The 25078-nt window shown below is 43.0% G+C and overlaps 1 long non-coding RNA gene across 4 annotated transcripts in view; it reads left to right on the top strand.

The window, feature by feature from the left end:
* LOC109249452 (uncharacterized) overlaps nt 1–2903 on the top strand; it is a 109526-nt gene extending 106623 nt beyond the window's left edge. For 2 of the 4 annotated variants that reach the window (XR_008423063.1, XR_002072584.2), the window contains one exon: nt 1677–2880. This is a non-coding gene — a long non-coding RNA (uncharacterized LOC109249452). Of the gene's footprint in view, nt 1–1676 lie in introns of all 4 variants that reach the window. The other 2 variants (XR_008423064.1, XR_002072585.2) reach the window with 2 other exon arrangements.
* The last annotated feature ends 22175 nt before the right edge of the window (nt 2904–25078 follow it).

The following is a 25078-nucleotide window of genomic DNA, read 5'->3' as shown; positions in this document are numbered from 1 at the left end:
CGTGCAAGGCTGTGTTAAAATTCTTCGTTTTGCCACCTGGAATTCTCCCCCACCCCCAAATAATTATGTTTTTCTAACACAAAAACTATGACATACTTACTGTGGAAAATTTGAAAAGAAAATTTAGAATGAAAATATCCACCGCCTAAAATGATCACTATTAATATCATGGCATATTTCTTTTTTTTTTTTTTTTTTAATTTTTTTAATGTTTATTTATTTTTGAGACAGAGAGAGACAGAGCATGAATGGGGGAGGGTCAGAGAGAGGGAGACATAGAATCTGAAACAGGCTCCAGGCTCTGAGCTGTCAGCACAGAGCCTGACGCGGGGCTCGAACTCACGGACCGCGAGATCGTGACCCGAGCCGAAGTCAGCCACTTAACCGACTGAGCCACCCAGGCGCCCCATGGCATATTTCTTAAGGTAAGCGTATTCTTACCATAGTTGAGAACACAATGCCCCTATGATTCTCTATCCATTATATTTTTCTGCTTGCCATGATCATAAGCATTTCCTTATGTCACTAAAAATTATTTATTAGGCCTTATTTTTAAGAGTTCCATAATATTCCATTATAAGGATGTACCATAATTTCTCTAACCAATTCCTTATTGTTTGATAGTTAGATCGTTTCCAGTTTTTCAGTTGTACGACACGCTGCAATGGCTGTTCTGTAAATTTTGGATTGCTTCCTTTGCAGTCTGAATTCTTTAAGGGGATTCAGGTTTTAGACTTGGGTAGTGTGTGGAAAACCATTACTATATCAGAAACAACATGATTTCTGAAATGTACCAGCATTAGGAGGTCAACTGTGGGAACTAGAGGCCTTGGAGAAGGTGGTTGAGATTCTTGAAAAAGACTGAAGGAAATTCTTTCCTGCACCAGCTCTAGGGAGAGGGGCACAGCTGTCTGAGCATGAGAGACAATGGAGGGTCCTTCCTCCAGTTTTCTTTGAGGGTCAGGCAAGCCCTTTCTTGGTAGAGTCTAGCCTCATGTTTCATGAGCTGGTGGCAATTCTGCCTTACCATACTTCTTGAGGTTTATCCCTTTTCACTCGTTTATTTTTTTTTTTTGACCCACACCTGAGTTTTTTTTAATTGAGCTATAATTAACATGCCCTAACATTCACTCTTTTAAAGTATATAATTCAATGGTTTTAATATAATCACAAGGTTGTGCAACAATCACCATTATCTAACTCCAGAACATTCTCATCACCCCAAAAAGAATGCATATCAATCAGCAGCTCTTCTCTTACTGTCCAAACCCTTAACTCCTCACAACAACTAATTGACTTTCCTGTCTCTATGGATTTGCTTATTCTAAACTTCATAGACAAGGAGTCTATAATAGGTGGCCTTTTATGTCTGGCTTCGTTCACTTAGCACAGTGTTTTCAAGGATCATCCATGTTGTAACATGTATCCATACTTGAATTTTTAAGGCTAAACAATATTCCATTTTATAGATACGCCACATTTGTTTATCCATTCAACAGTTCATGGACATGTGGGTTGTTTCCTTGTTTGGGCTATTATGAATAAGGCTGCTATGAACATTTAATTCTAACTTAACTTATGTACAAGTTATTATGTTATTATGTGGATACATAGTTTCAATTCTCATATACCTAGGACTGGAATTCCTGTTTAACTCCCCTTTTAACTTATTGCAGAACTGCCAAACTATTTCTGGAAAGGAAAGCACATTTCTCATGCCATCCACAATGTATAAGAGTTCCAGTGTCTCTGAAGAAAAATGAACCTGGACCACTTTCTTACACCATACACAAAAATAAACTCAAAATGGATGAAAGACCTAAACGTAAGACAGGAAGCCATCAAAATCCTTGAGGAGAAAGCAGGCAAAAGCCTCTTTGACCTTGGCCACAGCAACTGCTTACTCAACACGTCTCCAGACGCAAGGAAAACAGAAGCAAAAATGAACTATTGGAACCTCATCAAGATAAAAATCTTCTGCACAGAGAAGGAAACAATCAGTAAAACTAAAAGGCAACTAATGGAATGGGAGAAGATATTTGCAAGCGACATATCAGATAAAGGGTTAGTATCCAAAATCTATAAAGAACTTATCAAACTCAACATCCAAAAACCAAATAATCCAGTGAAGAAATGGGCAAAAGACATGAATAGACACTTCTCCAAAGAAGACATCCAGATGGCCAGCTGACACATGAAAAAATGCTCAACATCATACATCATCCGGTAAATAAAAATCAAAACCACAATGAGATACCACCTCACACCTGTCAGAATGGCTAACATTAACAACTCAGGCAACAACAGATGTCCACAAGGATGTGGAGAAAGAGGATCTTTTTTGCACTGCTGGTAGAAATGTAAGCTGGTATAGCCACTCTGGAAAACAGTATGGAGGTTCTGCAAAAAATTAAAAATAGAACTACCCTATGACCTAGCATTTGCACTACTAGGTATTTATCCAAGGGATACAGCTATGCTGTTTATACAGGCACATGCACCCCAATGTTTATAGCAACACTGTCAACAATAGCCAAAGTACAGGAAGAGCCCAAATGTCCATCGATGGATGAATGGATATAGAAGAAATAAAGAAGATACACAGTGGAGTATTACTCGGCAATCAAAAAGAATGAAATCTTGCCATTTGCAACTATGTGGATGGAACTAGAGGGCAATATGCTAAGCGAAGTTAGAGGAAGACAAATATCATATGACTTCACTCATATGAAGACTTTAAGATAAAAAACAGATGAACATAAGGGAAGGGAAGGAAAAATAATATAAAAACAGGGAGGGGGACAAAACCTAACAGGGTCTTAACTATGGAGAACAAACAGAGGGTTACTGGAGGGATTGTGGGAGGGGGATGGGCTAAATGGGTAAGAGGGCATTAAAGAATCTACTCCTGAAATCATTGTTGCACCATATGCTAACTAACTTGGATGTAAATTAAAAAAAAAAAAAAATTAAATAAAAATTGAAAAAAAAGAGTTCCAATGTCTCCATGTCCTCACCAACACTTATTATTTGTCCATCTTTTTCATTCTAACCATCCTAGTAGGTGTGAAGTGGTATCTCACTGTGGCTTGGTTTGCATTTTTTTTAATGGTTAGTGATGATAAACATTCCTTTATCTGCTTATTGGCTATTAGTACATCTTCTTTAGAGAAATGTGTATTCAAGTCCTTTGCTGTTTTAATATTTGGTTATTTATCCTTTTATTATATTCTGGATATAGATATTTATATATAATATATCATATTTGCAAATTGTTTTTCTTATTGTATGGGCTGTCTTTTTCACTTTCTTGGTGGTGTTCTTTGAAACACAAACATTTTTACTTTCAACGAAGTTTGATTTATCTATTTTTTCTTTTGTTGGGCTTCTGGTGTCATGTCTAACCCAAGGTCACAGAGATTTATTCCTGTTTTCTTCTAAGAGTTTCATAGTTTTAGCGCTTTCATTTAGGTTTCTGATTCATTTTGAGTTACTTTTGTATATGGTGTAACGTTTGGATCTAATTTCTTTCTCTCTTTTTTTCATTTTCTCTTTCTTTCTTTCTTTCTTTCTTTCTTTCTTTCTTTCTTTCTCTTTCTTTCACTGCCTATGTGGACAGGCAGTTATCCTGACACCATCTGTTGAAAAGATCATTCTTTCCCACTAGATTGTCTTGGCACCCTTGTTGAAAATCAATGATCTATAAATATATGAGTTTATTTGTGGACTTTCAATATATGTCTATCTTCATGCCAGTACCACATTGTCTTGATTAGTGTAGGTTTGTCATAGGTTTTGAAATTGGAAAGTCTGTGTCTTCTACCTTTTATCTTTTTCAAGATTCTTTTTGGCTACTTTGGGCCCCTTGCATTTTTTTTTTTTAATTGTTTTTGATGTTTATTTACTTTTGAGAGAGATAGAGAGACAGAGCAGGGGAAGGGCAGAGAGAGAGGGAGACACAGAATCCAAAGCAGGCTCCAGGCTCTGAGCTGTTAGCACAGAGCCCAACGTGGGGCTCGAACCCACAGACCATGAGATCATGACCTGAGCCTAAGTTGGACGCTCAACCGACTGAGTCACCCAGGCACCCCAGGTCCTTTGCATTTCTATATGAATTTAGGATTAATTTGTCAATTTATGCAAAAAAAAAAAGCAGCAAAAAAGTAGACCAATTTGGGGAATATTGCCATCTTAACATTACTTAGTCTTCCCCAGCGCTATTCTTAAAAAATAAAACAAACCACAAACCTCAACAGTTACTTAACTCACATAACCACAATTATTGTTTTTCTGCAGTGCGGATAGCTCCTATTTCCTCTGGCTCCCTTTTAAAATGGAATGCTTTGCCTTCTAAATGAATTATTTTTTACCAGACAAACTCAACTCTGTATATATTTTCGTATTAGACTATAATGATTCTAGTGGGTTATTGGGAGTAAATACTGTATGTATTTCACTAAAAGATGGAAATACCAAGGCAAAAAAACAAACATTCCAATGATTGACCAATATGCCAGCAAACAGGTGGATCTGTGATGAAGAGGAAAGGTTCCTGTTTCTCGTACTACGATGGTCTCCTAGAGGATTAACAAGAGCTGATTTTGAACCCTGACCACTCTGTTCCTCTCCATTGCATACCATTCTTTGATGTGCAGTTTTTAAAAAAGTACTTAATTTCTCTGAATATGTTTCTTTTCTTTATAATTGTGATGTCATCCAGGTATTCAGGTGTCTGTAATATGTCACACTATTTTTTTTGAGATTTTATTTTTTAATAATCTCTACACCCAACATGGGGCTCGAACCCACAACCTCAAGACCAAGAGTCACAGGCTTCACCGACTGAGCCAGCCAGGCACCCCTAAATCACACTTCATTTTAATGACAAATTATAGTTGCCTGTGTCCCCCCCCCCCCCCCCCCCCCCCCCGCCGTCTGGCTGCCAGAAACTAACCCCTTCACAGTGTCTGGCACTTGTCTCTATGAATCCTTAGAGGGTGCCTCACATGCCCAGAGTCTGCTCATCATATGTGCCCCCAGTTGCCTCTTCTGCACTTGGCCCCACCCCCACCCCACCTCAGTTCTGCTAGGCCTCCCAGAGATGCTCATCACTGGATTGCTGAAACCATGCAAGAGTGCTATTTTGGGATTCATTTAAACCTTCCCATCCTGGGGGCACCAGAGAAATGCCATTTCTGGATACACAAAGATAATGGCCTTCTCTACCCTAAATGTAGCAAGCAACTCCACTCAGTCCTGAGTCTGTCTGAGTCATTCTTGAAAAATCCAAATAGCCTCAGGCCCCTTTATTCCTAACCATTCTCCCACCGGATTGAACCACCTACTGGGGAGAAACAGCATCTCAATTGCATCATTCTCTACTTTTCTTATCTCCAGGGCATCCAAAACTTCTCCTTCTTCCTGGTGGCCAAAGAGAAGGTGAATGAATGTAAGAAAAAGAGGGGTGAGAGTGGGGGGCCACCTTACTAACACAGTGGGGCATCTGCTTTCTGGGGCAGACATGAGTTTCTGTTGGTTGAAAATGGTACCTACCCCCAAGAAGCGTTATGAGGATTAACTGAAGTAATACAAATAAAAATATGTGAAAATAAGGGTGCCTGGGTGGCTCAGTCGGTTAAGCATCCAACTTCAGTTCAGGTCATGATCTTAGCTCATGAGTTTGAGCCCTGTGCTTACAGCTCAGAGCCTGGAGCCTGCTTCGGATTCTGTGTCTCCTTCTCTCTCTGACCCTGCCCTGCTCCTGCTCTGTCTCTCTCTGTCTCAAAAATAAAATTAAAAAAAAAAAATTTAAAAAATACATGAAAATAATGCAAAATAAAAATAAAATAATGCAAACAAAAAAGATATTTTCTTCTGGGTTTTAAAATATCAAAAGTGACAGGATTCCTTTTCTAGTTAAAAGCACCTTTTCCAAATATTTCTCACTGCCCCTAGGGTAATGTCTCCAGGGCCTGTGACTCCAGGAAAGATTCCTGGGGTAAGCCCCCTCCTTCCTATGGATTTACATGCTTCCGTCCAGTCCAGAGCACCGATCAAACTGAAAGTCAGAATTTCCTCCTTCTCTGCTATCCTGCCAGGCACTTGGGGGTGGTGGACTGTCTGTTTATGGGTTTGGCCAGCTGGTGGCAGAACATTGGGGCACAGTGCCTCTTCTGAGCTTTTTGCCCAGGGCAGGAAAGGACAGAGGTGTCCCAGCCCACCCTCCTGCCCACAAGGCCAGGGCATTTCAGTACAGTCACTGCCCTGGGCGTTGACAAAAATAGAAGCTTGTTTCATCCGCCCTGCACCAGGCCTTCCCATGACTCCTCCTCTCGAGAAATTCCCACTGGCTGTTAGGAAGCTAGCTGAACTCCTCTACCCCACGGGCTCTGCCCCTTGCCGCTTTTCAGCCCTGCTTCTGATACAGGCACTGGCCAGCCGCTGCATCCCCTTTCCTTTCACTTCCATTTCAGTACAGGTGCTGCCAACCAGGCACCCTGACAAAGCTGTCCCTTCTCCAATCTGGCCAGACGCGGCTCTGCATAATTGTGCTCTGTGTCCACCTGCTCCCCCGCGGCTGTCCCCGACCCCACAGCAGGTGCGGCCCATTGCAAAACCTCCTAGGCCGAGGGAGGAATCAGAAATGCCAAACTGGGTTACATAAGTGGGTTAGGCAGGTGGCGGGTGAGGTGCTTTCTATAAGGAAGTTGTGAGTCAGGAGCCTGGCAACGTGAATTCTCAGTTCTCAGATTGGTTTCATTTCAACAAGCAGTTACTGAATGTCTGGTGTGTTCACGGAAGTGTGAGAGATGATTCTAGATGTTGGAATACAGAAGTAGAAGACGGGCTCTGTGAACCAGGCCCTGAGGACACAAATACCACAAGACACAGGCTCCAGCTCAGAGAGTCCCCAATCCATGGGGGAGTCAGACACAGGAAGCAATACATACAGTACGTTGTGACCTATGATAGCGATAGTGCAAAGATACAGAAGGAAAAGGGAGTAATTCTTTCTTCCGGGAGGAAGAGGTGATGTTCAAGGTTTTGAAAAATGAATTCAAGTTTGCCAGGTGGATAAGCGTATAAAAGAACATCCTGTTAGAGGAAACAGGGTCTTTGAACTTCCAGAGGGTGAACTAGAGGGGAATGTGCATCAGGAAGGAACACGAGGGGGGCTTGGTGCCCCCCATGATCTCTTTCAAACTTTTTTTTAATGTTTATTTATTTTTGAGAGACAGAGAGCAAGTGGTGGAGGGGCAGAGAGAGAGACACAGAATCCCAAGCAGGCTCCAGGCTCTGAGCTGTCAGTACAGAGTCTGACGGGGGGGACTCAAACCCACAAACCATGAGATCATGACCTGAGCTGAAGCTGGACACTTCACCAACTGAGCCACCCAGGTGCCACCCCACCATGATCTCTTTCAGTGTCCTTCAAGGCCATCTCAAATAAGCAATCTGGGCAAAAATACTGAGTTTGTTCTGTGGACTCCGCTTCAAGACAAGTCTATACCCTTCCCTTTCAATCCTATATATTATCTCAAGTTGCCCTGGGGCACCCACGTGTCTCAGTTGGTTAAGTGGCCAACTTCGGCTCAAGTCAGGATCACGGTTTGTGAGTCTGAGCCCTGCATCAGGCTCTGTGCTGACAGCTCAGGGCCTGGAGCCTGCTTCTGATTCTGTGTCTCCCTCTTTTTCTGCCCCTCCCCTGCTTGCACTCTGTCTCTCTCTCTCTCTCAAAACTGAATAAATGCTAAAAAGAAAATTTTAACTTGAGTTGCCCCTAGGGGATGTGGGGTTTTGGGGACAAAGAGAGTGAGTGACAAGTAGTTCCAGACAACTGGGACAGAAACAATAGATAAGACCATAGAGGACATTAGACACCATGTGAAAGGACTTACATTTCATTTTGAGGGGTGGAGCTTGCAAGCTAGTGGCCATGAGATAATCTTTTTTTTTTTTTTTTTTTTTTTTTTTTTAAATCTTAGGGGCTTCTTTCGTTTGACTCTTATAAAGTTTTAGAAGTCAGTACCGGGGTGCTTGGGTGGCTCAGTCAGTTAAGCATCCGACTTTTGATCATGGCTCAGGTCATGATCTCAAGTTTCATGGGATTGAGCCCTGTGTCGGGCACTATGCTGACAGTGGGGAGCCTGCTTGGGATTCTCTCTCTCTCTCTCTCTCTCTCTCTCTCTCTCTCTCTCTGTCTCTGCCCCTCCCCTGCTCTCTGTCCTTCTCTCTGTCTCAAAATAAGCAAATAAATATTTTTTTAAAAAAGTCAGTACCTTTTGGCATCCCTTGGAAGAATCCGATCTGACATCACTGGATTCAAGTGCCCGTAATGAGTTGGCACCAGGTTATAGCTTACACCTCTAAAACCAAGGAAGGGATCTCTGTTTGCCCCAGTCCCTGCCATTCATTCCCTTAGGCTTCCAGGGAACCCTCCTGGGCCCACAGAGGTGGGCATTTCAACATGGCGCCTGGAGGCACCGGAGAGCCACTGGTTTTAGGTAGGAGAGTTCTTTGGTAGGATTTGGATTGATAAGATTGGTGGGTGATTGGATTTAAGAGGAGGGCAGTGGAAGCAGGAACACTTGCCAGCCAGTGTTGGGGAAGCGGGGGGGGGGGGGGCAGATTCAAGTCACATCAGAAACAAACCCCTCATGCCCAGAGGTGCAGGTGTACACCCACCTCAATGTGGCAAAATAACTCCTTCTTCCTCGGTTCTTTGAGTTCTTAGATTTCTTAAGATTTCCTTTCTCTCTTTAGATTTATTTGTGTTCAATTTAAAGATGATTTATTTTTATTTTTTTATTTTTTTATTTTTTTCAATATATGAAATTTATTGTGAAACTGGTTTCCATACAACACCCAGTGTAAAGATGATTTATTTTAACAGAGGAAGGAAGTACACAATTTTTTTCCCTCCCAGAGCTAACTTCTCCTCTCTGTCCCCACATTTTCCCCTTAGATATGGAGCTGGGTTGTGGCCTTAAGAGAACATCAAATCCTGCATCATCTATTTTTTGACCTTAGAGGTCCCCTTGCAGGATTAAGTCTGCCTCAAACTTTTCAAGCTTCTCCAGTGTTCATGCCCCATAGAACTGTGCCCTGTTCTTCCCACACCCAGCAAACATCTATTAATTGACTGGAAGGAAAAAAAATAGAGAATTGTAGGGGAAGTATGGTGGGGCAATAAGAGAGTAGGTATCTTCACTGACCCCAGAGAAGTATGTAATCCCCTGCAAATCCCTTTCTAAATTATAATAATGGGTTGTAGAGGAGAGAAAGGAGAGAAACCCTAAATTCCACTCCTACCTCCAACATCTGCTTCCTCTCCATTGTTGGGTGACCCTCCATTGTTGAGTGTTGGCTCTTGGTCTCCATTTCTGAAGCAGGATGGGAGAAAAATTGTGTAACGCCAGTCAAGTGCCAAGCAAATGAAAAGCAAGTAGTAGCATTTGTCTGGAAATTGATCTAGCCAGCATTTGTCTCTACTGCTAGAGCTAATTGCATTCACAGGTGCCATGTTATTTACTGATTTAACCACCTCTTTCAGTGCCACTTCTCAACACTGCACTTTTAAGTGAAATAATGTTCCTGGGTGTGTGTATTGATTACAAATGTCAGTGGAGATAGAAATGGAGGCTTAAAATTTCCTGCTAGGTGTTTGCTCTTCCTGGCTCAGGTCATGCATGGCTGCTGGCTCTCAGTTTTCATGCACCAGCTGCGGTGTGGTAAGTTGGGGACAGGGAAACAGAGACTCCCTAGTTCATTCAACAAGCATTCTGTCCCAGTGTGGGTTTTCAGGGAAGCAGATCCAGAGTCAAGGATTTGAGAGCAAGTCTTTTCCTGGAGAACTGAAGAAAATACTAGCTGTGAGGTGAGGAAGTAAGACAGAGAAAGGAACGCAGCCAAGAGAGAGTGCATAGTAGTTGGGTCAGCTGAGAAACTTTGGGATCCAGTGTAGAACATGTGCCTCAGAGTTATCCCACCCAAGGGTTGAGAGAACTGGGATATTTGTATACCAACTCCCATTAATCATTGATCAAGGACTGCTCCCAGGGAGCATGAATTCCCTGAAACTTCTGCCCTGTTACTAGGGTAGGCAAAGCATGCTTTGGTGGTTGGAGAAAGTGCTCAGCCAAAGGAGGGCAAGTACTGGCAGTTGGATTTGGGATGATCCTGGACTAAAATGATAAGGACAAGAGGGTATGGGTGGGGCAATGACAGTACCTGATACATATTCTTTGAAGACTTCTTGTGTGCCAAGCACAATCATATAAATGGCTACCAAGATGGATTTGTCTCTGTCTTCACAGAGTTTACAGCTTAGTGGAGAAGACAAACAAGTAACCAGGCAGTTCCTAAAAGATGGGACATTTTGTGATGGTAGAAAAGAGAAGTGTGTCAGGGAAGGCCTCCTGGAGAAGGTGACATCTAAGCTAGACCTCCTTTAGGACTAGAAATACTGTCAGTTGGGGGAAGCAGCATGTGCAAAGGTCCTCAGGAGAGTGAGTTGGTGGCAAGCTTTTTGCAAAACTACAAGAAATTTGGTACCTCTGGAAGACAGAGTTCAAGGTGAAGATTCTGGAGGAGGAGGAGACAATGCAGAACTTGGGAAACTGTTTGGACAGTTCCTAGAGGCAGTGTCTTCCTAAGACCAAATCTACTTCCAATGACTATTTCAAGTCCTCAAGTGGTTGTCCCTAGAATCTTCCTTTCTATTTTAATCTTGCATGCAACCATTTCTCTTATGCATATTCTAACAGGACAGAATCTTTTTAACACTTTAAATAGAAAACCTAACAAAGGTTTGTTTGATCTTGTTACAGATTAAATTAACATATAATTGGCAAATTATTCCTATTCTTAGATTCAATGGCTGGTTCAAGCAGTATTTATAAAGAGCCCCTGCCCTTAAGAGACTCAAAATATGTAATGGAGTATGCCATATTGTATTTCCCAAAGATGGTTACAATGATATCTCCTAACTCACACTCTTTACAATATGATTTGGTATTCCTCCAACTGACTGGTGGGCCCTCTGTTTCTTCCTCCTGAGTTTGGGTGGCTATGTAACTTTTGAGGCTAGTTCATAAAAGGTAAGCCCCATCTTGGTTTTCTAGGGATATTTGCCTTTGGAACCCTGAGCTCCCATGTAGAAGGTCTCAGGCCACCATGCTGTGAGGTCATAGGAAGAGACCACATTCGGTAGTGCTGGCCCACAGTGCCGTTTGTGGTTCTAGTTGTAGTTACTAGCTGCTGGCTAATATCAACTGACAGATATATGAGTGAAGACACCTCCAGGTGACTCCTGCCTCCAACCATTGAGTCATTCCCAGCCTTTGAACTCTCCTAGAAAGAAAAGCTTCACATCTCTTGCTTGGAGGATATCAGAAGACACTCAGTATGATATGAAGCAGTGGGACAACCTTTCCTGTATTTCAAAGGGGGAACCCAAGGGCAGGATGTGGGCACTGGCTGCAAGAGTCACTGTGGAATGCAAATAGAAGGCTGAGGGGAGCCACAGAGAAACTGGGTCAGTGGTGACATCATTTGACTTGCTACATAAATGCTTGCTGGAAACTAGTCCTAGGTCTAGACCTTTCAGAGTCCTTTATTATGCAAACTAGTTTTACTTGGATTTTCTGTGGCTTGCAGCAAAGATCAAGCTTCAAGAGATAGGATTTGTTACCTGTCAAGGAAGTGAAACATTTCAGGCAAAAGGAAGGGGACACATCTTCTCAGTGAGTATCATGGGGGCAATGCCTGCTGTATAAAAAGGGAGAAAAGTTTTCAAATCAGACACATTCGTTTGCTGCAATGTTTCCCAAAGTTTTGGGTTTTTTTCCTTTAGTTAGTCAACAGATGTGTATAAACCCCCAGCATGTCAGGCACTGTGCTATGTGTTGGGGATAAGACATCAAGGAAGAGAGTGGTGGTCCCTGCCTTTGTGGGAGTTGCATTCCAGCTGGAAATACAAACATTACAATGGTTAGACTGCAGAAGGAATGGAAGATGCTCTAGAAGCTGTAACAGACCCTCACTGAGGTTGAGATGTCCTAGCTTCCCCGAGAAAGTGACATTTAAACAGAGCCTAAAAGATGAGTAAAGTCAGGAGCTGGGGGAAATATTTGAGGTAGAAAGAATAGCACATATTTGGCTATAGGACTTACAAAGGCTTTTAAAGTATAAATGTGCATTGTGAACCCCAAGAGGGGCTGAGGTATGCAGCATTCCCCAGGCTTGTTGACACGGAGCTATAATTTATTTGAAAAGCATTATATAAGACTTAGATAAAACAACCATGGCTTCAGGAATGAACAGAAGTGTTCTGGGGGCAGAGGGAACATGGCCCTGATTCAGGTAAAGTCCTATGTATGAGAACAGAGGGTGATGATAGATAGATTATAGATAGATAGGTAGATAGATAGATGATAGATATGAATGAGATGGATGGATGGATGGATGGATGAATGGATGGTTGGTAGATGGACAGAGAGAGTAATATTAGACAGAGCCCAGAGGGGTCAGCATGGGCAGGACTTCGAAAGTCAGGATACACAGTGTATAGGTGTCTGAGTGTTGAGTCATGGCTCAGGTTGTATGTGTGAAGTCTGGGAGCAAGAAGGAGGGTTGCAGTGATCCAGACATGAAGCAATGAAATTCTAGTTGGACAGCTGGGGTGGGGAAGAGGTAGAAAGGGATACATTTAAGAGACACTGCAGAGGAGGAACAGAGAATTAACAACAGATATCGAGTGAAAAGAAGGGCAAGAGGAAGCAAAGTTTAGAGACTCGCTTTTGGGAGGAAGAGGATCTGTAGAAAGAAATGGAAAACTTCTTTCTCTCTAGTGATCAATAGTTCACTGCACAATGTCAGAAAGATCTTAAGTCACCAGGTTCCTAGGCATTTGCCAGATCATTGGCAATGCTGGTAAACCTGGGTAAGTGGGGAGAGAAGACACGAGTTATAGTAAATAGAAGCTTGGAGATTTCTAGTGGGTTTTAATCATGTGTCATCTATTACCTCGACCCTGGAGAGCTGCCTCTATTTTTGTTCACAATGGTCCACATGAGTGACATTGTCTACCTCAAACCTGTGCAGCCCCATTTCAGTAAGAGGAGAGAGTGATAGAAATTTCCTTTCAGGTCAGGATGTTATAACATAAAAAAGAGAAGATATTTAAGAGAAAAATAACCCAGCAGTACACCATTCATCAATTTCTCTCTCTCTCTCCCTCTTTCATCTTGCCTGACCTAATACCCTGAAACATCCATGATAAGAAATGTAGGCACAGATAGCTTTCTATGGAACAGGATTCTCACAGAGCACAGCCATGATTAATATAGCCCCTCACACAGGTGACGTTTTTATTCCTTAACTGCCTCTCGTTCCTCTGGGGAATCGATGTGCTTCTCTCTGTCAGAGTCAGGATCAGCTGTGTGAGTCCCTGGAGACAGCAAGATGCACAATGCTGCCTGTTGCAGACTCAGAAAGAATCTTCCAGAAACCCATGACCCGGAATCCTTTGTCCATTCCCTAATAATCACACTTGAGGTTGACACAAACACTTCCTTTGGTCACATTTGACTTCCTTTATAAGGTGTTGACAAATCCCTGCCACCTGGAATCCTGACTCATGGCTCAGAAAAATCCAATAGGGCTTTGCTGGGATTGGAATGAGCATTCACATTCCATCCAATTGAGAGAAAGTTTTCTGAACGCCTCCTCTGCGTCAGACATCGTGCTCAACACTAGGAATGGACATTGGACACAGCAACTAAACACCTGTGACCAGGTCTACAGAGACAGGGACTAGGGGCTGGAGACACAGGAAGAGGATTAAGACAGGTGCCAAGAGGAAGTGATGCTTGACCTTGCAGAGTGAGTAGGATTTTGACAGGTGCAGAAAGATCTCCAAGCAAAGAGACCAGCATGAGTCTCTGACCTTATTAGAGGCAAAAATAACAGGAGTAGGCCCAGCCTCTGACATCAGGGAGGGGAAGGAGTGGTGTGGCCTAACGATGAGGTTTTGCAAATGTCACGCTCACTGCTTTATGAATAACAATACAATAACAGCTAAATTCTAATGAGTGTTTACTATGGGCCAGACACACTGCTCTGTGCTGGGGGTGAATTTTCATTCAATTCTGTACAGTCTATGGAGGCCATTTATGGGCCAGGAAGTTGAGACTTGGAGAATTTCAGTAAGGTGTCTGAGGTCACGCAGATGGCAGCTGTCACCCCAGCTCTGCTTGCCCCTCAGCCCAGTCCCCATCCTCTCTCACTGGCAGCCAGGGAGGAAGGTAGTGTGCAAGAGTCTCCAAACCTGGTTGAGCTCTTAAAATACATGGATTCTCTGACTCCACTCCCAGAAATGTGATTCAGTGGGTCTCAGGGAGAGGCCAATTTGGCTTTGTACTTGTAGAGACTTTTCCTGGGTGATTCTGATGGGAAGCAATGCACAGTGGCTATGACGCTTGCAGGGCGACTGCTGTCCAAACCTGCCTCCAGAGCCTTGCTGCCCTTTCAGTTCCCATCGTAGTGGGAAGGACGTTTGACACAACTTACAAGTCAGGTCTTCTATGTACCTTGCCCTGCTGCCAACCAGCAGTCTGATTTTGGACAACTCACATGGCCTTTTGGGTTTTAATTCTTTGTATGTCAGAGTTGAGGGTAGATCAGATGACTCCTGATATTACCTCAGGCTTCATCATTCCACAGTTTTGCTGAGCAATGACAGAACCCATGCTGTTACAATACGACAAATTCAGTAATTGAAACTTAGAAATCTGTATTAGTTTCCTAGGGCTCCTGTAACAAAATGTATCCTAGACTGAGTGGTTTGAACAACAGAAATTTACTGTCACCCATAGTTGCAGAGGATGGAAGTACCAAATCTGGGTGTCAGAGGGCTGGTTCTTTCTGGGGCTGTGAGGGAGAATCTGTTCCAGGAGAATCTGTTCTCTCCTGGCTTCTGGTGGTTTGCTTCTCAACTCTAGATGGGCTGCCCCCATCTTTATAGGATGCTCTTCCTGTGTGTCTGTGTCCAATTTTCCCCTTTTCATCAGGGTTCCAGTCATATTGAAGTAGGACTCACCCTAGTCCAGTCAGACCTCATCTTCACTAATTATATCTGCAATGACTCTATTTCCAAATTAAGTCACATTCTGAGCTGCTGGGGGTTAGAAATTCACCATGTGAATTTTTAGAGGTTCCAATTTGAAACACAACAAAGTCTGAGTGAAAAACACCACTGAAATAAACCAGCCACTTGATATTAGGTTTCTACATCAGTCAGGAATACTTGTTGCAAACAATAGAATCCAATCGTGCCAATTTATGCTGGGAAGAAATTTATTAAAATATGCTTGCTAATCCCAAAGGAGCTGCTGGGTTAGGAAGGACACCCACATTGGACTGCAGTCCTGTTGTAGTGCCTACTGCTGGGTATAGACACACAGCTCCCAGAGCGTGACTTATTGCTGGGTACAGGATCTGGGCCACTGTCACCCAGCATAGGCCAGCAATGAGCACCATGCCATGCCTGCTGCCTTACATGGCTTCCTTCTAGCAGAATCTCACACAAGTGTGGCTTATACTCTCTTAGTGGGATCCTTTGGCAAAACTACCTTGAAATGGAAAATGTACATAACCTTTGACTCAGCAATTCCACTCCTATGAATTTTTTTCCTAAGGAAATAATTCAATTAGTGCTCAGAGATATATTTATAGATATATATAGAGTGTTGCTTACATAAAGCAAAACACCTCAGTATCCATCAGTGGTAGATGGTTAAATAAACCATGATAAAATTATGCCCAGGAATGAGGCTACATTAAGTGTAATGATATAAATCAGTGGTTCTGAGCTCAGTCATACCCATGCCCCCTTTTTATAATAAATGCTTATAATACTCCATTTACTACCCTGAAATAAAATTCCTGGATAATATAACCTACACACATGATCTTAAGAAATCAATATAATGGCACAATGAATCACACATGTAAGTTGAAAAGATCAATATATTACCTTCACATTAACATAAAAGAGAAATAAATGAAGTGGGGAAGTGACAATGAAATATATCCATATGTAAACATACAGACAGGCATACACTAGGAGACATATGGACGTCAAAGCTGGCGCCTATGTGTGGAATCGCTATGAACGTCCCAGGCACAAATATGGACACTTCAGCTGTGTGCACTGTGAGTTCAGATCTCATTACTGCTTTGCTATTGCTGATGCTATTGCTGTAGCTGCTTTGCTATTGATTATCCAAAATGGACAGAGCAAGGTGCAATCCTCCCTCAATATCCCTCTACATTCCTGGAATACACAGTGTGTACTAAAACCATGCAAAAATTATTTGTGTCTAAATTAAAATGAAGTTTAGATCTTAACTCAAATTATTCTAAACAGGCTTTTCAACCACACAAATGTGTGGGGTGATATTTCAAAATTAGAGGGCTACTTCTTCATATGATGGATTGACTTGCATATAATAGAATGCTTAGCATTGCTGGACCACCACCCACTAAATTCCAAGAACCCCACCAAACAAACTTCCTACAAATTTCCAACACATCCCTGCTATGGGGGAGAATGCTCGCTTTGAGAATCAGTTACCACTGATCTGTATTCATTGACAAGGAAAAAAGTCTACAATATGTTAAAATGTACAATCAAGTAAAAATGTTGGCATAAGGATCAGCATCTACAATATGACTCTATTTTTGAAAAAGGAAAAACATAAATAAAGAAAGGCTGCATGAAAGAAAAATGTGCATATGTGAGCATGTGCACATCCACAGAGGAATAAACCTGAGTGTATATAAACAAACATATTAACTGTAATTGTCTCTGGTGATGAGATTACAGGTAATTTTCATGTCTTTTTCTGAATGGATGGATTTTTTTATAATGATATATTACTTTTATAATCAGGAAAATAAAACTATTTCTATTTGGCAAACAAATTAAAAGAGAAGGTGGGTTTCTCAACTTCAGCGCTGTTGGTATCTTGAGCTGATAATTCTTTGCTGTCCTGCATGCTGTGGGATGTTCAGCAGCATCCTTGGCCTTGACCTGCTAGCCGCTCAGAGCACATGCCACCCCTATCCCCAGATGTGAACAAGAACATTTCCAGATATGCCACCTGTCGCCTCCCATTGAGAACCACTGCTGAAGAGGAATGTGAGCCTTGGTTCTAACCCAGCCACATTATTTGTAATCTGTGCAAGTCACTGGATAAGTCTGCCTCAGACTCCTAGTCTGTGAAATAGATGATGGTATATCATAGGGTCACTTGAGAATTAAATGAGAAAATGTACATTTCAGTGATTCACAGTTCCTGGAATATAGTAAATGCACAAAAATGTGAGCTTTGATTATGAAAAGAAAAGGTATTCTTCTAGTTATGGGGGAAACATCATACAGTAAAACCTTGGTTTGCGAGCATAGGTTATTCTGGAAACATGCTTGTAATCCAAAGCACTCATGTGTCAAAGCGAATTTCAAGAACCATTGGCTCAGTTGTGATCATGTGACATTCAGCGTCACATACTACTTGTATTGCAAGACATCGTTCATTTAGCAAGCTAAAATTTATTAGATGTTTGCTTGTCTTGCGGAACACTTGCAGAACAGGTTACTCCCAGTCCAAAGTTTTACTGTAAATAGAGAAGTGCCCCAGGTATAAGGAAGGAGCTGGTGAGGAGAAATCTGTGGAGATTCCAATTCCTCAAGAAACTGGACTCTTCCCACTGGGTCCTGGAAGTCCATCTCTGGGCTGGTTCTTTCCTGGGACCTGGATAAAGTCCAAACATGTCCCAAGTCTTTTCTGATGCCTTATTCACCTGTCTCCCATAAGGCTGCACCTTTGCCCCCTCCAGGTCCTGCTAATGAGTGGAGGGACAGAGTCTTCCATGGCTGGCACTGTGTACTCTGCTCTGAAGTCCCCTGGGCTTGGCAGATGCTCAAAGCCTTGCTTTCTGGAGGGGGTTGTTTTGGTCAGTTTCTCAGGGACTGCCCCATGCCAATCCTGCTGCAGATTTCAGCACGCAGGTGACTTCCCTTTCTCTCACTGGCTGCCACAGAATCTCCTTCAGCCAGAGGGTGTCCACCCTCTGGGGGTTGCCCCACCCATCAGCTCACATCTGATCCCCAAGAAGGAGGACCGGCGGCCCCACTTTTTTAAATTTATTTTTTAAATTTACATGCAAATTAGCTAGCATATAGTGCAACAATGATTTCAGAAGTAGATCCCTTAATGCCCCTTACCCATTTAGCCCATAACCCCCACAACTCCTCCAGTAACCCTCTGTTCTCCATATTGAAGTCTCTTATGTTTTGTCCCTCTCCTTATTTTTATATTATTTTTTCTTCCCTTCCCTTATGTTCATCTGTCTTGTATCTTAAAGTCCTCATATGAGTGAAGTCATATGATACTTGTCTTTCTCTGACTAATTTCACTTAGCATAATACCCTCTAGTTCCATCCACATAGTTGTAAATGGCAATATTTCATTCTTTTTGATTGCCGAGTAATACTCCATTGTATATATATACCACATCTTCTTTATCCATTCATCCATCGATGGACATTGGGGCTCTTACCATACTTTGGCTATTGTTGATAGTGCTTCTACAAACATTGGGGTGCATATGTCCCTTTGAAACAGCACACCTTCATCCCTTGGATAAATACCTAGTAGTGCAATTGCTGGGTCGTAGGGCAGTTCTATTCTTTTTTTCTTAATATGAAATTTATTGTAAAATTTTTTTTAATATGAAATTTATTGTCAAATTGAGGGTTGTTCTATTCTTAATTTTTTGAGGAAACTCCATACTGTTTTCCAGAGTGGCTGCACCAGCTTGCATTCCCACCAGCAATGCAAAAGAGATCCTCTTTGCATCCTCACAACATCTGCTGTTGCCTGAGTTGTTAATGTTAGCCATTCCGACAGGTGTGAGGTAGTATCTCATTGTGGTTTTGATTTGTATTTCCCTGATAATGAGTAATGTGGAGCATTTTTTCATGTGTCAGCTGGCCATCTGGATGTCTTCTTTGGAGAAGTGTCTATTCATGTCTTTTGCCCATTTCTTCACTGGATTATTTGGTTTTTGGGTGTTGAGTTTGATAAGTTCTTTACAGATTTTGGATACTAACCCTTTATCTGATATGTCACTTGCAAATATCTTCTCCCATTCCATTGGTTGCCTTTTAGTTTTACTGATTGTTTCCTTCTCTGTGCAGAAGATTTTTATCTTGATGAAGTTCCAATAGTTCATTTTTGCTTCTGTTTTCCTTGCATCTGGAGACATGTTGAGTAAGCAGTTGCTGTGGCCAAGGTCAAAGATGTTTTTGTCTGCTTTCCCCTCAAGGATTTTGATGGCTTCCTGTCTTACGTTTAGGTCTTTCATCCATTTTGAGTTTATTTTTGTGTATGGTGTAAGAAAGTGGTCTAGGTTCATTGTTCTGTATGTCACTATCCAGTTTCCCAGCACCACTTGCTGAAGAGACTGTATTTATCCCATTGGATGTTCTTTCCTGCTTTGTCAAAGATTAGTTGGCCATACCTTTGTGGGTCCATTTCTGAGTTCTCTATTCTGTTCCATTGATCTGAGTGTCTGTTTTTGTGCCCCAGTGGCCCCACTTTCTATGACAGGTGAATCACATCCTCTGCTCAGGGCCTCAGGGCAGTGTGGACACTAGCACACAGCTGTTCCTCTGCACCCTAACCTCAGGGGAGCCCCTGAAGCCTCGCCACTTGGCTTTGTGTGAGGAGCACTCTGTGCAGCAAGTAGAGAGGGATGAGGGGTGAAGGGATCTGCAAGACTCCATCCCTTCTTCCCAGATGAATCCCTTGCTCTTTGCTGCCCTCCCCTTGGTCCCTTTCATGGAGGACCACCAGTGCTGGTGGGTGCTGCGCAGCCAGACTCCTATCATTCAGGCTTTGGGCAGATGTGGTGTTGGGGGCCTCAGCCAAAGTACAGAGAAAGGGATCATTTGAGCATCCTGATGGTCTCATCTCCTGGGTCACCTATATCACAGATGGCTTCTCAGTGGTCCTGAGGGATCCTGGCCACATTCTCAGATTTTTCTCAATAAGGCAGCAGCACTTATGGGAGGCAGGCCCAAGCTAACATCTAGGCTTGTCTGGAAGTTTGTGTTTCGTGGGCGATGGGCTCCTTAACTGAGCAAGAGGGATTTTTCTAGAAACTAGGCTGCCTGGGCATGATGCCAAATGCCACCATTAATGACTCTGTGCTACAAGGCTCCTTGGGAAGTCACATTCAACCCCCAAGTCTACACATTGAATGTGAGCTGGGACCAGTGTCAGACTCTGAAATGTACAAAATAACCAGCGTAGTCAGGTGATGAATCAGATCCTGCAGAGCCTGAAGGAGCCACCTCAGCTCCCCAAGCTACTTAGCTGATGGCCAAGAAACACTTCCAGAGTAGAGGGGTCTGGTTTGCTGTAGACTAGGGCATTTAAATGTCCTGAAGTATGGAAGTGGTTTGTAAATGTAGTGGGGTAAACTTGAAGACAACTGAAGCTTCTAACGGGTCCCTGGGGTCAAGTTAGAACAGACGTTCTCCAGTTGAATCTCCAGATTAGCAGCATCAGCACAGCATCACCTGGGAACTTGTTAGAAATGCACACTTGAGGGCATCACCCCAGACCTACCCTGGAAACTCTGGGGGATGGGACCAAGCAACCACTGTTTTAACACAAACCTTCTAGATGACTCTGATGCCACTAGAGTCTAAGAAGATGCATCAGGGGATACTTGGGAGCGTGATCTAAGCACACCCTATGATTTTCCTGGGATCAGGAATCCCCAAGATGGAAATCTGAGCTGGGTCTGCAAGTGGGATTTAGCAGGAGGTGTAAGTAGTGGGACGGTAGGAAGCTGTGCTTACTTCACCATGACCAATTTCCCCTAAAGTGCTCACGAGCCCAGGGAAGAAAAGGAATATGTGATAAACAAACAAACAAACAAAAACAAACAAACAAAAAACAAACGGAAAAAGTATATCTTTCTGGAGCCCAAACAATGCAACAGGGGTAAGTTCAGACTAGTCGAGAAGCAGAAGTTGAACGGAGAAATAGCAGAGCAGCTAGTCAGATCCCTGCATGGGTGGTACGGCCCCTCTCCGGGGACTCCCATCATTCATTCATTCATTCATTCATCAGATATTAATTGGGCACTGACTGGGCGGGGGGGGGGGGGGGTCAATAATTGTGTGCTCAGCCTGGTAAATTAAGATATAGAATCAGCAGCTGCATTCAGAAGCAAATGTACCACACAGGGTGGAAAGAGAGGGTGAAATGGAGACAGACCACTAGTTCACACCTGGAGAATATCTGTAAGGCTTAAACAGCTCTGAGAGCACAGCCCCCTCGTGGCATTTGAGGCAGGAACCTCACTTCCTGTCACCGCTTTTGTGCCTTCTAATCTCCTCTCAGAAAATAGTTTTTTGAACTTGACCACAGGATGCGAACATTAAACAAAAGATTGAATGTCTTGATTCAGGTGTCACTCTTTGGATTATAGCTGTCATGTCTTCCTCCATGGGGGAAAAATAATTAGTCTCCTCTTAACATTCCTATTTATGGTCAGATTCTAACCGCTCCAGGAACAAGAGGACATCTCTGTGTGTTCTGTTATTTTTTCTGCATCATAATTCTCAGATCACTTCAAAACTCCATTTAACCATCACCACCCTCAATTAAAAAAAAAAACTGTCAAGAGTTTAATAAGTCCATCCAAATTCATTTAGCGTAAAGAATGCACTATTGAAGGGCTATCCCTCCACAGCTACAGCTGGCTCCATAAGACCATTTCACCTAATGGCCCCAGGGTAAATGCATTTCTTTTGAGCAGTGTTTCACTGGCGATAGGATTATCATAAATAGATGGAGAATTCCCTGAAATAAGGCTTATTTCAAAATACAGTCCATCCATTTTCAATTTCTGTGTGAAAATAAAGGTGTTTGTCAGGGAAACTAGTCCTCTTTGAGGATTGGTTTCCCCCACATTGGCTTGGCAATTATTTCTGAGGTCTTGAATGTATCTCAGATTTGAGCCCTTGACCAATGAGGCAATCTTCCCCCGACATTCAAAACTGCATTGCCCTAGAAATCCTGAAATCCTTGGGCCTACAGGACAATAGAAATTCACAAAGATAACACAGTGTTTGGTGCCCATTGTGCCCTCCCAGGAAAGGCACCCTTTCCTTTTCTTTGAAGTGTGAGGTTTGGCCATGACATTCATACTTATTTTATTTCAAGAACTTAGTCTTGGAGTGCCTGCGTGGCTCAGCTGGTTAAGCATCTAACTTCGGCTCAGGTCATGATCTCATAGTTCATGGGTTCAAGCCTCACATTGGAATCTGTGCTGACAGCTCAGAGCCTGGAGCTTGCTTTGGATTCAGCATCTCCCTCTCTCTCTGCCCCTCCCCTGCTCATGCTCTGTCTCTCTCTCAAAAATAAATAAACATTAAAAAAAATGGATATTCTTTTTTTTTTTTTTTTTCAACGTTTTTTATTTATTTTTGGGACAGAGAGAGACAGAGCATGAACGGGGGAGGGGCAGAGAGAGAGGGAGACACAGAATCGGAAACAGGCTCCAGGCTCCGAGCCATCAGCCCAGAGCCTGACGCGGGGCTCGAACTCACGAACCGTGAGATCGTGACCTGGCTGAAGTCGGACGCTTAACCGACTGCGCCACCCAGGTGCCCAAAAAAATGGATATTCTAAGAAGTCAGTCTGTCAGCAAGGGTCTTGAGATAAGAAGATCCAGGTTTGAGCCCTGGTTGTGCCACTCACTCTGAATTGGAGGCCAAGTCACAGTATTTAAATGACATCACAGTATTTAAATGATGCTACGCTTAAAGATACAAAATCCCTTTTATATGTATATTATTATATCATGTAATAGAAAGAACAAGAAAATCCTTTCTCTTTATATTTGAAGCTTACATTCAAGGCCATTCGGGTAAAGATGAAAGAAGCAACAATTTTCTTTTCTTCATAAACTCTAGATGTCAACCTCAAGTTGACTTCACAAAGATGAAACGTTGGTTAGGGCAGGGAGCTTGGGCCCTGGGGGTGATTGGCACAGAACCTTGAATGTCACGAAGGACAACACTCATGCTCTTAGTGGGATCTAGCTTAACCCCCTTTGGAAGAGTATAGACAGGGTTCTGGGGAAAGGATGGGCCCTGGAGTGGTTGAGAAGGAACCACAAAAATAGTGACTCTCAGCTCCGCTGTGGCAATTGTGATGTCCTGCCAGAGCACATCCCGGTCTAGTTGGCGTGGCACTGGAGTGATGCATCTTTACTCTTTTGTCCTGGGATTTTGGCAAAGTAGAGCAGGTCACCATGTTTGTACAGATATCAGAAGGATATCTGAAGGATATATGAAGGATACTGCACAGAAAACAGCCTGGGGAAGAGAAGACGTCCCCAACACATCATAAAGGACCTCCTTAAATAGGACCAAATAAATACTGGTTGAAATAGTCAGTGGAAGACATAGGGAGAGAAATCATGTGTGACCCCAGCTGGTCACTGTATTGTCCCCAGGAGCCCAGGCCATGCCTGGCCCAGCGGTCATTACAATTACAGGTCCAAGTGGATGCACCTATCACTGCCTGTCTTCTCACCACAGCATTTTTGAAGATTTGGGGCATCCAAAGCCCCTTTGGGAGTTATAACTGTTAACAGCAAGCTGCCAGGAGGAATAGTTGTTAATTGCTCAATGGAAGTGAGGGGATTTCTCTGCTCTATGTCTCAGTGGTAGGGAAACTGAAAAGTGAATACTTCTTCTGTATTGTTTTTCTTCTGCATTTCCTTACAGACAGCTGCATGCTGATTCACTGCATTACCCTTTGTCTTATAATATTTTGCCTTGGGATGCCTGGGTGGCTCAGTTGGTTAAGCACCCGACTTTGGCTCAGGTCATGATCTCATAGTTTATGAGTTCGAGCCCTGCATTAGGCTCTGTGCTGACAGCTCAGAACCTGGAGCCTGCTTCTGATTCTGTGTCTCCCTCTCTCTCTGCCCCTCCTCCACTTGCTCTCGCTCTCTCTCTCTCTCTCTTTCTCTCAAAAAAAAAACATTAAAAAAAAGATTGTTTTGCCTTAATTGCATTCGTCACCTGATCCATTCATTTTTTTTTTTTTTTTTTTAAATTTTTATTTTTGGGACAGAGAGAGACAGAGCATGAATGGGGGAGGGGCAGAGAGAGAGGGAGACACAGAATCGGAAACAGGCTCCAGGCTCCGAGCCATCAGCCCAGAGCCTGACGCGGGGCTCGAACTCATGGACCGCGAGATCGTGACCTGGCTGAAGTCGGACGCTTAACCGACTGCGCCACCCAGGCGCCCCGATGATCCATTCATTTTTAATACCACTTGTTGGGCTCATGTGATATCACTGGTACCCAGTGTCTAAGAAGGTTTGGGTTCCATCAGAGCTTGTGGCTGGAGGGCATCGCCAGGCAACCACCTGTAAGGAGAAGGTATAGGAGGAGATCCAGGAGGACTGAATGACTTCTCTCACATCTCCTCATAGAAATGTGCCCCAGTCCATTCACCATGTGGGCCATTATGACATCGGGAGGGGGTTGAAAACTGGCAGGCAATGCGAAGTGGGAGAGTTTGTTTTTTTTCTTGTTTAAGCCTTGTTCAGAACTTGTGCTTTGGAATAAGGTGGGAGACAAGCTTGTTCAAATGGGTGTCACGGTACCATTGAAAGTCACCAATGTGTCATCAACTTTTGTTTCAGGGTCATAATAAATGCTTTTAACACTAAAGTAAAAATTTAAAAACTTGAAGTCCTATAACTGGAAACATGGGGCAAAAAGATGACATGTGGGTACCTTGGGTATTTTGTGTGGGTGGGACTGGAGAGAAAATGGGGTGCAGGGAAAGGAAGGTGTTGACTGAGGTAAGAATACCCACGGTGGCCTCCTACCAATTCCACAACCTTGGCTTAAGTGCCCCAACATGTCACCGGCTTCCAGGTCCAGGCCTAGCTGGGAAGGACGAGGGCAGGC

The sequence above is a fragment of the Panthera pardus genome, unplaced genomic scaffold (assembly GCF_024362965.1).
Source record: "Panthera pardus isolate Hobbes unplaced genomic scaffold, ASM2436296v1 HiC_scaffold_17, whole genome shotgun sequence".
Taxonomy (NCBI): Eukaryota; Metazoa; Chordata; class Mammalia; order Carnivora; family Felidae; genus Panthera; species Panthera pardus.
Note: the sequence above shows the minus strand (reverse complement) of the source record. Positions and strands in the feature narration are given on the sequence as shown.